Source organism: Pongo abelii, chromosome 3 (genome assembly GCF_028885655.2).
Source record: "Pongo abelii isolate AG06213 chromosome 3, NHGRI_mPonAbe1-v2.0_pri, whole genome shotgun sequence".
Taxonomy (NCBI): domain Eukaryota; kingdom Metazoa; phylum Chordata; class Mammalia; order Primates; family Hominidae; genus Pongo; species Pongo abelii.
This window is the reverse complement of record NC_071988.2, coordinates 87,376,363-87,390,875: the sequence shown is the minus strand read 5'-3', so window position 1 is coordinate 87,390,875 and position 14,513 is coordinate 87,376,363.

Below are 14,513 nucleotides of genomic sequence, written 5' to 3'. Positions count from 1 at the left end.
AGATGGATTCACAGCCAAATTCTACCAGAGGTACAAATAGGAGCAGGTACCATTCCTTCTAAAACTATTCCAATCAACAGAAAAAGAAAGAAATCCTCCCCAACTATTTTACCAGGTCTGCATCATCCTGGCAGAGACACAATAAAAAAAGAAAATTTCAGGCCAATATCCCTGATGAACACCAATGTGAAAATCCTCAATAAAACACTGGCACACTGAAACCAGCAGTACATCAAAAAGCTTATTCACCACAATCAAGTTGGCTTTATCCCAGATATGCAAGGCTGGTTCAACAAATGGAAATCAATAAATGTAATCCATCACATAAACAGAACTAATAACAAAACCCACATGGTTATCTCAATAGATGCAGAAAAGGCCTTTAACAAAATACAACAGCCCTTCATGCTAAAAACTCTTGATAAACTAGGTATTGATGGAATGTATCTAAAAATAATAAGAGCTATTTATGACAAATTCACAGCCAATATCGCACTGAACAGGCAAAAACTGGAAGCATTCCCTTTGAAAACTTGCACAAGGCAAGGATGCCCTCTCTCCCACCACTCCTATTCAACATAATATTGGAAGCACTGGCCAGGGCAATCAGGCAAGAGAAAGAAATAAAGGGTATTCAATTAGGAAAAGAGGAAGTCAAATTGTCACTGTTTGCAGATGACATAATTGTATATTTAGAAAACCCCATTGTCTCAGCCCAAAATCTCCTTAAGCTGATAAGCAACTTCAGCAAAGTCTCAGGATACAAAATCAATGTGCAAAAATCACAAGCATTCCTATACAGCAATAACAGACAAACAGAGAGCCAAATCATGAGTGAACTCCCATATACAATTGCTTCAAAGAGAATAAAATACCTAGGAATACAACTTACAAGGGATGTGAAGGACCTCTTCAAGGAGACCTACAAACGACTGCTCAAGGAAATAAGAGAGGACACAAACAAATGGAAAAACATTCCATGCTCATGGATAGGAAGAATCAATATCATGAAATGGCCATACTGCTCAAAGTAATTTATAGATTCAATGCTATCCCCATCAAGCTACCAATGACTTTCTTCACAGAATTGGAAAAAACTACTTTAAATTGTGTATGGAATAAAAAAAGAGCCTGCATAGCCAAGACAATCCTAAGCAGAAAGAACAAAGCTGGAGGTATCATGCTACCTGACTTCAAACTATACTACAAGGCTACAGAAACCAAAACAGCGTGGTACTGGTACCAAAACAGATATACAGACCAATGGAACAGAATAGAGGCCTCAGAAATAACACCACACATCTAGAACTATTTGATCTTTGACAAAACTGACAAAAGCAAGCAATGGGGAAAGGATTCCTTATTCAATAAATGGTGTTGGGAAAGCTGCCTAGCCATATGCAGAAAGCTGAAACTTGATCCCTTCCCTACACCTTATACAAAAATTAACTCAAGATGGATTAAAGACTTAAATGTAATACCTAAAACCATAAAAACCCTGGTAGAAAACCTAGGCAATACCATTCAGTACATAGGCATAGGCAAATGCTTCATTACTAAAATGCCAAAAGCAATGGCAACAAAAGCCAAAATTGACAAATGAGATCTAATTAAACAAAATAACTTCTGAACAGCAAAATAAACTATCATCAGAGTGAACAGGAAACCTACACAATGGGGGAAAATTTTTGCAAACTATCCACCTCACAAAGGGCTAGTATCCAGAATCTACAAAGAACTTAAACAAATTTACAAGAAAAAAAAAAGCCCATCAAAAAGTGGGCAAAGGATATGGACAGACACTTCTCAAAAGGAGACATTTATGTGGCCAACAAGCATATGAAAAAAAGCTCTTCATCACTGCTCATTAGAGAAATGCAAATCAAAACCACAATGAGATACCATCTTACTCTAGTTAGAATGGTGATCATCAAAGAGTCAGGAAACAACAGATGCTGGAGAGGATGTGGAGAAATACGAATGCTTTTACACTGTTGGTGGGAGTGTAAATTAGTTCAACCATTGTGGAGGACAGTGTGGCAATTCCTCAAGGATCTAGAACCAGAAATACCATTTGACCCAGCGAGCCCATTACTGGGTATATACCCAGAGAATTATAAATCATTCTACTATAAAGACACATGCAAACATATGTTTATTGTGGCACTGTTCACAATAGCAAAGACCTGGAACCAGCTCAAATGCCTATCAATGACAGACTGGATAAAGAAAATATGGCACACATAACCATAGAATACTATGCAGCCACAAAAAAGGATGAGTTCATGTCCCCTGCAGGGACATGGATGAAGCTGGAAACCATCATTCTCAGCAAAACAACACAAGAACAGAAAACCAAACACTGCATGTTCTCACTCATAGGTGGGAGTTGAACAATGAGAACACATGGACACGGGGAGGGGGTATCACACACTAGAGCCTGTTGAGGGGTGGGGGTATAGGGGAAGGAGAGCATTAGGAGAAATTCCTAATGTAGATTATGTGTTGATGAGTGCAGCAAACCACCATGGCATGTGTATACCGATGTAACAAACCTGCATGTTCTGCACATGTACCTCAGAACTTAAAGTATAATAATAATAATAAAAAAGTCCAACCACACACTTGATCTTGCAAGGCACTGCTTGGCCCTCTTCCAAGTGTACTTTACTTCCTTTCATTCCTGCCCTAAAATTTTTAAATAAACTTTCACTCCTGCTCTGAAACTTACCTCCATCTCTCATTCTGCCTTATGCCCCTTGGTGAAATTCTTTCTTCTGAGGAGGCAAAAATTGAGGTTGCTGTAGACTCATACAGCTTTCTTACTGCTAACATACTTTTGTGCACTGCTCACTTCCACAAAGCAAACTTTGGAGTAGAACCTCTTTCTCCACTGGCCACTGACCACCTGATATGCAAGGTTTAGGCCCAGCCTAACACATTTCTTCATGAAATAACATGGTCTCAAGGAAGTGTGTTTACTTTGCTACACTTTTGCTATTTCCCCAATACCCCTTATTTTACATATTTATCTTGTGTACAGTTTGTGTGTGTGTGTGTGTGTATGTGTGTATTCCCTTTGCAGGGCAAAATTTAACCATTTCTTCATCCTGTGACTCTAGGCTACTGACATGTGAAAACATCACTACTTAAATTTAAGTGTAGACAGGTTTAATCAAACTCTGCTTAATCACTTATAGGCTCTTTTCCTCATTGCTTAAAAGTGGATCTAAAATGGCAAGCATCATGAATTCTCAGAATGACACTATAGGAATTTTTGTTTCTGACATTCTCTCTTCTCTAGAGTTCTTCAATAACCTGAGGGATATTGATCGCAAGCTGTTGGAAGTGAAAAACCCATCTGTAATGAGAGAGAATGAAGAGGAAGAAGAGAGAAAAGACTTTGATGATTCCTGGATTCAGTTTTCTCCAAAGCTAGTTTCTCTCCTGCACTTTCTGTTTGTTATTTAAGCCAAAGAGGTGTGATGAAAATTGGGATATGCAAGAATGCTTGAGATGCGTCCTGCAAGAGGAGTAGATGTCCAAGTCTATGTGCCATGTATGTGTAGGTTGGGAATGGTGAGGGCCAGAAGAGAAACAGCAGTGGTCCTGGGATGGGAGAGAAATTTGACACTGAAATGCAGGGAGGAGCATGTGCAAAGGGAGCCACAGGGAAAGGTGTGCCACATTCAAAGAACCGCATATAATTCATTCAGTGGGACTTAGGCATTGGGAGGTGGGATCTACAGGGTAGGAAAAAAAAATGGGTGGAAGATTGCTTACCATGCACCAACACTGCTCTTAGCATATACATATATTTTGTTCATTTTCTCTAATTATCATAGCAACACTATGAAACAGGCACTATTATGGTCCCTCTGTTTGGGATATTCTGAGGGGTATGACTTAGTTACTGCATAAATAGAGTCAAGACAGATGTGCATCTGCTATTTAGTAAGCTCCACTGTTGTGAGATTTAAATTAGACAGAAGTTTACATAATTTCATTTTTAAAAGCATTATAGAAAGGGTGCATTTGTTTAAAAATAAATAACAGCAATTATGATGTGAAAGATGCTTACCCTTGTTTTTTTTCTCCATCCCTCTCTTCCACATCCACTGCATGGACACCCTGCATGACAAAATCCTTCCATGGTTAGACAATATATCTAGCTTTTCATCATGTTTAACTAATAATGAGATTATTCAAAATAAAAATTGCTTTTATAGAATTCTACATTAAATTTTTAAACATTTTACTCACTCAGGAGAATTATATAATGTCACATATCCATACATTTCTTTATAATGATAAATAGTCTGGATACAAACTTAAAACTTAAAAATAAAAATATTAAAAGTTAAAATTAAATAGTTATTTAGTGGAAACAACTCATTTGATGAAAGATATTTCTTAAACCTCTGCAGCATGAACTGTCCTTTGGGGGATAAGCGACGCGTCCTACTAATGTTCATTCTATAGGTGTTTGTGAAACTTATCAAATATTCAAAGTGCAAACGCACACATCTTTGCTCTATCAATATTTATAGCCTGAAAACACATTATTGTTGCAAATATGTCAGGACAATGAAAAATATCCATTTACAATGGGGATATATAACAAAGGGCAGTTGAGCAATATAATTTATTTCTATCATTTATTGAATGACTCATAAGTAATAAGAAATGAAGCTACAAGTAAGTTATGAAGGTCATCTCCTCTCATGTATGAAAATACATAAATTGTTTATATCATTATCTGCTGTAAAACATTCTTTCCATTGAGGATTCTGAAAATTATGAGCCAGATGTCTGGACTCTATACGGTGAAAGTGCCCCAAACTGGCTTTCAATAGGACTTGGCCATGTGAAGATTCCTCTATGCTTCACAGAAAATACAGATATGGCTTGGCTAAATGTCTGTGCTTTTCTTAAAGTTATATTAATGTTATTTGACCCAGCTACAGATGGAGTCAGTCTCTGATATAAAACTGATCAGATCCCAGCAGCTATTATTATGATAGATGATGCCATTTTGTTATTATCATTTTGCATATACTTTAAGTATTTAAGAAATTTTAGGCATAATCTTAGGAATACTATATGTGTTCCTTTTAAAAAGATTCTCACAAAAGCATTAATGTTCCATTTTAACACTTGAAGAAAACATAGGCTCAGAATGGGTTCTGCCATTCAACCTGCAAAAAGTCCCAGAGCTAGGATGCAGTTTAAATTCCTGGATTTGTCTAAGTTCACCTGCATTATGGTTTCTCTAAAAAAGAAGTAATAATAAAAATCACTAACACCTTTTGAATGTTATAAGCATTTTACATGAATTGTTACATTTAATCCTTTCAACTATCCATTTAAGTAGGTAATTAATAAGCATATTTTACATATGAGATGACTGAGGCTTGGGGAAGCTAAGAAATTCTTCATAGGTGGCAAAGATGGACTTTGAAATTAGATATCCTTTATTCTAGAGCCTGCAATTTTTAAACAATGCACTGTAGAGAGAGCAACATTGTTATCCAGGCCAGGGTTTCTCAACTATCAATGAGCCACATATCACCTTCGTATATTATTAACATGCAGATTCTTGCCCCATAGGTTTGGTATGGGTCCTGAGAATCTGCAGTTTCAACACACTCCCAAGTGATGCCAATGACCCAGGTTGAAGGGGTGGCCTGCCCCTCCACACCTGTGGGTGTTTCTCATCGGGTGGGACCAGAGGTTGAGAAAAGAAAGAGACACAGAGACAAAGTACAGAGAAAGAAAAATGAGCCCAGGGGACCGGCGCTCAGCATACGGAGGACCGGCGCCAGCACGTCTCTGAGTTCCCTCAGTATTTATTGACCATTATCTCTACCATCTCGGAGAGGGGCAGTGGCAGGACAATAAGGTAATAGTGGGGAGAGGATCAGCAGGAAAATATGTGAACAAATGTCTCTGTGTCACAGACAAGGTTAAGAAAAAGGTGCTGTGCTTTGATATGCACATACATAAACATCTCAGTGCATTAAAGAGCAGTATTGCCACCAGCATGTCTCATCTCCAGCCCTAAGGCGGTTTTCTCCTATCTCAGTAGATGGAATACACAATTGGGTTTTACACCCAGACATTCCATTGCCCAGGGATGAGCAGGAGACAGATGCCTTCCTCTTATCTCATCTGCAAAGAGGTCTTCCTCCTTTACTAATCCTCCTCAGCACAGACCCTTTACCGGTGTCGGGCTCTGGGACGGTCAGGTCTTTCCCTTCCCACGAGGCCATATTTCAGACTATTACATGGGGAGAAACTTTGGACAATATCTGGCTTTCCTAGGCAGAGGTCCCTGTGGCCTTCCACAGTGTTTTGTGTCCCTGGGTACTTAAGATTAGGGAGTGGTGGTGACTTTTAACAAACATGCTGCCTTCAAGCATTTGTTTAACAAAGCACATCCTGCATAGCCCTAAATCCATTAAACCTTGAGTCCACACATCACATGTTTCTGCACAGGGTTGGGGGTAGGGTTATAGATTAACAGCATCTCAAGGCAGAAGAAGTTTTCTTAGTACAGAACAAAATGGAGTCTCTTATGTCTACTTCTTGCTACATAGACACAGTAACAGTCTGATCTCTCTTTCTTTTCCCCACACCAGGTCACCTACTATTTATCACCTGATGGTTTTTAATACCTATCAATTACTTAGAGATCTTTTTCCTTCTAATTTCATTTTCAAGTAAGCTTTTACTTTCCTTTCTCTCTCTCACTCTGTCTTTCTCCTCTCTCTCTCTCAGTCTTTCTCTATGTCTCTCACTCATTTACCAGTTTATGCCCTTTCTTCTCCTGCACTAACACCTAAATCATTTGAGTGAAAATTTTTCACTTGAACAAATGATATTGAGGAATAAGTGAGTACTTCCATATTTGATTGTATGTAATTGTGATTGTTCACTAATGCAATTTGAGTGGAGAAGGCCCTGAAGAGGCCCACACACTAATCCCTGTAACCTATAAATATGACCAGTTCCATGACAAAGGAGAATTAAGTTTGCAGATAAAGTTAAGAATAATTATCGGCTGACTTTGAGATGGGGAGAAGATCCTGGATTATCCAGGTGGGTATAATATATTCAGAAGGGTCCTTATTAGGGAAAGAGGGAGGAAGAGAGAGAGAACAAGAGGGAGGCAGGGTGGAAAGATCACAGCCTCCTCTTGCTGGCTTTGAAGATGGTGGGAGAGAGAGATGCAAGTATGAAATGCAGGTGGCTTCGAGAAGCTAGAAAAGCAAGGTTGTGATTCTTCCCAAGAGCCACCCCAGGGAATGTAGCCCTGCTGACATATTGATTTTAGCTAAATGTATCCCTTTCAGACTTCTGAGATCCCTCCAAAATAATAAGATAATAAATTCTTCTTGTTAAATGTACTAACTTGTGATCATTTTTATAGCATGAATAGAAAAGAAAACTCTAAGTTATTACACAGTCTAGAATTGACCTTAGTGAAAGCTATATGATTCAAGTGACTCAGGTCTCTCTACAAGGCATACATATCATTTGTATGCAGGGGGAAAAAAAAAAAAACGTGTTCACAAAGATTCCTATCTAATCATAAATAATAATATTTTCTTAAAATGAGAATTACCACTGTCAGCTAGATGACACTTTTAACTTTCTCCATCATGTCAACAAAACACAAAATAAAATATATTTAAAGTAGGGTAATATTAAAATATATTTATTTAAAATAGAATATATATATTCTGTGTTCTATTTATATATTGCCTATATAGATATATATTTAATGGATATCACTGGGTTAAAATCAATATGTTAGCATAACTGCATTCCTTAGGGTGGCTCTTGAGAAGAATCACAACCTTAACTTTTCTAGCTTCTAGAAGCCACCTGCATTTCATGCTTGCATCTCTCTCCTAACATCTTCAAAGCCAGCAAGAGGAGGCGGTGATCCTTCCACCCTGCCATCCCTCTAACTCTCTCTCTTCCTCCCTCTTTCCCCAATAAGGACTCTCCTGAATACATTAGATCCACTTGGATAATCCAGGTTCTTCTCTCAATCTCAAAGTCAGCTGATTATTATCCTTAACTTTATCTGCAAACTTAATCCTCCTTTGCCAGGTAACCTATATTTATACATAAGGGCAACAGTAAAGGGAAAGAAACAAAGAGTGTATTGTAAGTATAAAATCAGATTGAGAATCAATTGACTCTCAGGAGAGATATGGCTAACACTAAGCTTTGTTGTCTTGGCCAGTGAATTGCATATATAGCACTTGGAAAATTACTGTGTTTTTCTGCCTCATGTACTCCCTTTCCTGGAATCCAGGAGGAATCAATCCATCCTTATCCCATATGAGGAATTGGAACAAGGTGAAATGGATATAATAAGGCTTCTACTTAACTAAATTTTGTACAGAATGTTCCTACTCAATGGAGTCAGGTATTTACAATCTCTTGTTATCCTAAATTAACAAAACACTATCTTTACATTTCAACTTTGTCATTTTAAATTTTAAAGGGCAAATTTTGTTTCCCTTGTTACCTAATCATTTTATATTTTTGTAGAGAGGAGATCTGGCTATGTTGCGCAGGTTGGTCTTTAACTTCAGGCCTCAAGCAATCCTCCCACCTCACCCTCCCAAAATGCTGGAATTAAAGGTGGGAGCCACCACAGGTGACCCTAATACTTAAATATAAGTTCAGGAGAAGACTGACTCTCCTCACTTATCTAATGGGTCTGAGTTCAGGACACCATTTAATGTAACACATGGACACAGTAAATAACCTCACTCTTTGTTGTCTTGATTGAGACCTAGGGTCTCTTAATGCAACACAGTTTTTTTTTTCCTTTTTAAATTCCATGATGAGTAAATGAGAGGATTCTCTCCCTGCTCCTCCACCTCTCTTTCCCTTCTTCCTTTCTTTTCAACCAGATATATTTTACTAGGCAAAGCTTTCCATGACATTTTATTAATTATAACATACAGCTTTTTTATATCTACTTTTTATTGTCATATTTACATTTACCTAACAAATGTTGGAACACTATAGAAAGAGGTTACAATACAGAATTTTGACATTTCTAGTTACTTAGCCCCAATAGCATCATAATAATACAAAAACTCAATTTAAATCATAACATTATGGAGCATTTTACAGCCACTAACACTTAAAATATTTTTAATATGTGTGTTGTCATAATGGATATCATGCCACCAGATAACTTAACCATTATTTAGTGGTGAATGGAATCACATACATGTCAAACAAGAATAAAAATTGACAGTAGTATGAACAATTATCTTCTCTAAGTATATACATGCTCTATTCTGTTAGTAACTTCTCTGAACATTTCCCAGCCTTAAGATTTTCTTGACTGATCCTTTACCCTCAATTCAATATCTGTGATTAAATTGACCCTTTTGATCAGTTTCAGGCTTGTGTTCAAGCTAACGATGACTGTGTGTGTCAGTTGCCAGGTTTCCACGTTCAAAGTCATTCTCACAACTCAGCTCACAATCATGTCCTGCTTTGTTTTAAACTTGCACTAGACTTAATGCCATTTGATATTAGGTTAAGTGTGTGAAGACTGAATAAAGGCTAGTAAAAGTGAGTTTTTTGATGCTATTGTAGGATGAAATGTTCCAGGTAGTATGGAAGGAGAGAAATACACAGCATCACCTATGGATATAGCAACAACATTTGGCTTGCAGCTTCCATCAGAGTTAATGGAAGAGAAATAATAGAAAAGCCAGTAGACAAGAACAGAACTTAATTTTCCTGTGCAGGTAAGTAATTATAATGTATATGTGTGTGCTACTTACATGCTCCCTTGTAGACTGGCAAATGGACTAAAAACCAAAAATCCATCTTATTGCATTGATAATATATACTATACAGCTTTTATAATATTTTGCTGAGTCTAAACTTAGGTAAGAAAATGTTACCTTGGGGAAAGTAGCTAGATATATAATAGAGTATCTGTGGTACTGATGTCATGTATATCAGGGAAGACAGGGAAGTTGCAGGTGGGAAAGTAGACAAGCTCCCAGCTCAACTTTCCTTGGAGTCTTGTAACATTTGCAAAAATTTATCCTTGGAAAAATTGACTACTGATACATACATTTCCACCATTCCTTTTATAAAGAAAACACACGTTACTTGACAATTATAAAATTAACTAGAATTATAGAAATTTATTTCATTATATAGTCAGACCATCTAAGGCACTTTTGATAATTTGTTTACACTAACTTGATATATTTTGAAAAATGGTATAGAAATATATCTGAAGATAAAACATTTTTCTCTTCCACATCTGTACATCTGCCTATAATTTTATATCAGTTAATAAATTCAGATCTCAAAATTAAGGTGCGAGAATCAAGTTGACCCTTAAACCACTCAGGGGTTAGGGACACCAACCCCTGCACAGCCAAAAATCCACATGTAAATTTTGACTTCCCCAAAACCTTACAAATGGCCTACTCTTGACCAGTAGCCTTGCTAATAACATAGGCAGTGGATTAGCATGTATTTTGTATGTTATATGTATTATATACTGTATCCCTGCAGCAAAGTAAGCTTGGGAAAAGAAAATGTTATTAAGTAAATCATAAGGAAGAGAAAATATATTTACTATTTATTAAGTGGAAGTGAATCATCATAAAGGTCTACATCCTTGTCATTGTCATGTTGAGTAGGCTAAGGAAGAGGAGGAGGAGTTGGTCTTGCTGTCTCAGGAGTGCAGAGGCAGAAATGGACCTGAGCATTTCAAACCCATGTTGTTCAAGGGTCAGCTAAATTGCATTTCTTTAGGTTTAAAAAATACACATTATTGATAATCAAAGCCACTGTCTGCCTTCCACACCCCACTGGGATTGTAAAATGGCCGTATGGAGTTACTTTTCATTGGTTGGGGATGAGGGGCTTTGTTCTTTTGTTGTTAGTGTGTCCCTTAAAGTCTTCTTCCATGACACCTTGGGGTCCAGGGCTCTTGGATGAGGCTGGATATTCCTTTTTGTAATTGGATCTGAGTGTCTGTCCCTCTGTTTCTATCTAAAGTCTTATTTTCTCCTACCTCTATGAGGAAGCAGAGACAGATCCTGGAAGACATTCCTCTGTCTTGTGTCTTGAAATACAATAGTTGTCTTTCTGTTTCATTGACCTCAAAGATTTTCTTCTGCACTTCTCTTTAGACCCATCTAGCTTCATTGTCTCTTTGGGATTTGGCTTTTACCAAATAGCGGTGTCTTAATGAGTTTGGGCTGCTGTAACAGAATACCACAGCCTGGATGGATTAACCAGCAAAGATTTATTTCTCACAGTCAGGAGGCTGGAGATCTGAGATCAGGATGCCAGCATAGTGGGGTTCCCAATGAAGGCTCTCTTCCTGGTGATGTCCTCACTTGACTTTCCTTGGTATATGCATGCAGAGGAAAAGACAGATCCCATAACTTGTCTTTTTTTAAAAAATTCATTTTTTAATGGAGGTAAAATATATATTTATGGCCAGGTACGGTGGCTCATGCTTGTAATCCCAGCACTTTGGGAGTCTGAGGCAAATGGATCACCCGAGGTTGGGAGTTCGAGACCTGCCTGGCCAACATGGTGAAACCCCATCTCTACTAAAAATACAAAATTAGCTGGGTGTGGTGGTGTGCACCTGTGATCCCAACTACTCAGGAAGCTGAGGCAGGAGAATCACTTGAACCTGGAAAGCAGAGGTTGCAGTGAGCTGAGATCATGCCACTGCACTTCAACCCGGGTGACAGAGAGAGACTCCGTCACAAAAAAGAAAAAAAAAATATATATGTATATATATATACTGTCTTTACTTTTTTCAAGTGTAAAATTCAGTGGTAATAAATCTCCTCTTTTACTGAGGGCATTAATTCCATAATGAGGGTTCCAACTTCATAACTGAATCTAACCCTAATTGGCTTCCAATGACCTCATCTCCAAATACCATCACAACGGGGATTAGAGTGTCAACCTGTAAACTTGCAGAGGACACAAACAGTCAGTCCACAGCAGAGGCCAAACCTTGACTTTGGACTGCAACTCCATTCGGCCCGCACCCCCCCAAAAAAATTCCCTGAAGCAATGAAGCCTAAAACGAACTATAATTTGTAGAACACTGGAGAAGACAATACAAAGACCAAAGAAACAAATTACTATTTTAATAAACTACTCTGTAACCATTTTAGCTTCATAAAATTTTTGAAGTAGACGTTATCTGGATATACATTTAATACAAAATGGGCATGATTAATAGAGAAATTTCAAATTTTAATTTACACACCAGTCAGCAGGAAGTCCTTCAAAACAATTCAGGACATAAACTGGAACATTTTTAACATATAGTCTCCTCCACACCCTTATTTGGGAGTGACAGCATTTTTAATATTATGTGCTCATTTCATATAAAACACCATAACACTATAGTATGCCCAGTCAACCAGAAACTAAATAAAAATATATAAACTCATATTTTATGCAACAATGAAAAACAAGGTTATCAAAGAAGTTGTGTTTTCTATAAAATAAAAAAAAACACATTTCCCTGACTAAAAACTCAGAAGCATTGATGTATTATTTTGTTGAGATTTGAAAGTCTCATTCTGGCTGTGATTAACACTCTTGCATATAACAAGCAATGCCTTAAAAGGAAAGCCTATTTTCCTTCTTTTCTCCTTTTTCACAACATTGCTTTCTCTTAAGTACCACTTAAAATTCAAGTAGGGTTTTTTTTTATGACTAAGGTCACATTATAAAATAGCATATAAAATGAAAGTAATAGAGTGTAGCCAAAGAGGGGCGTGAAAATGAACACATCAAAAGCCAGTGTTGCTTGGGCAGAGTTTCAGAGGTGTTCATTTTCATTGGCTCTTTAAGGTAGGCTGACAGGAACAATCAGTTGCCTCATAGATCACTGACAGAGGCTCAGGAGGACAGATGACAGGCAGAATAGCAAACCCCACAGAAATTAAACAGAGTGCTGGAAGAACAATTAGCATCGTTGGGGATAAAAATGCCAAGGAGGAACACTGCTAATTTTAGAGCACAGAACCAAACCTAAATGACATCTTCATCTCAATGACTGTTAAGCCCACAAAATCAGTGCAGCAATTCTAACTACAACTCTAAAAATGTGTTTTTACATAATTTCACAGTAGGCAGTCCATGTCTGATCAGTTACAGGCAGATATACTCGAACGTTTCAAGAACTCTCATAAGTTTTATTTGGCAGAGATAATTTAAGACCTCATCTCATTCCCCGGCAGGAAATTCAGTGTGCCAATAAGCAATTGGACTAAGTCTTTTTGGTGAGTGGAGTCAGGAAGAGTTCCATTCCCTCTACCTATAGCCAGGGCTCAACAGCTGGAGAGTGGGATTTGGAGGCTTTAGAAAGCTCCTCGAGGGATTAAACATGAAAAAACTTGGGGTTTAGCAACATGGAAAAAGGAACACTTCTGTGAAGAATGTACCCCACCCTGGCACAGAACTCTTCAACCCAAATGAGATGGGGGTAAAGGGCACCAGGGCCATGATGAGACATGGCTTAGATGCTGCAAAGAAGTTTGTTTTATCTTAGACATGCTACCTCACCAAAATTTGGGTGTTTGTCATATTTTCCCAGTTTAAAAAAAATTTTGAAAAAAAATCTCAGAGGTACAGAAAAGTTGAAACATAACATGATACAAAACCATATGATTATCAGGCTTACAGTGGTTGCACCATAATTCAACTTTGCATTTATATACAATTAATAAAAACAGTAACATTTTGAAGAATGCCTATCTTGTGTGTATAAATTTATACTGACAGACTCCACTTAACTCAGTATTTTAAAATATAATTATATTTCCAGATGTTTTAACATTTTTTCTTTATGATAATTTGTACTATTATTTTATAATCCAATTCCATACTTGAAGTAGAAACAAAAATACATATCTACTGGGAGCCTTAAAAAGAGGGCAGGGTAAACAGTAAAGTAGTCTCATAAAAATAATATAAAAATTATACAAAAATTAAATTGATATTATGCTATAATATGATATAAATATATAAAACAAAAGTTTTTAAATAACAGCATTTAACATACTACTGATTATTAGAAAAAGAAACAAAAGACACATCACTGAACCTCATTTCTTATAAGAATAATATAATATTCACATGTTTCAGCTAATAAATATTTTTATAAGAAAATATCTATTTCATCGTTCTCTATACTAACTTTTGCATGTAGATTTTTGCAAAGTGTAACTTGAATGTCCTCATCTCCACATTTCCAGTAATCTACCAGCATGTAATTGAAAGTGCTCAGCTTTTAGCCGCCATCTAAAGCTATAACATATTCCACTATTTTATATGAATACTTTAATACACGAACATCTTCAAACAATATTTAACCATATTACATATACTTAACCATATTACATGAAGATAAATTATCAGTTAATTACTGGATTAAGTTTGGAAATTCAGCTTGTCTAAAAGAA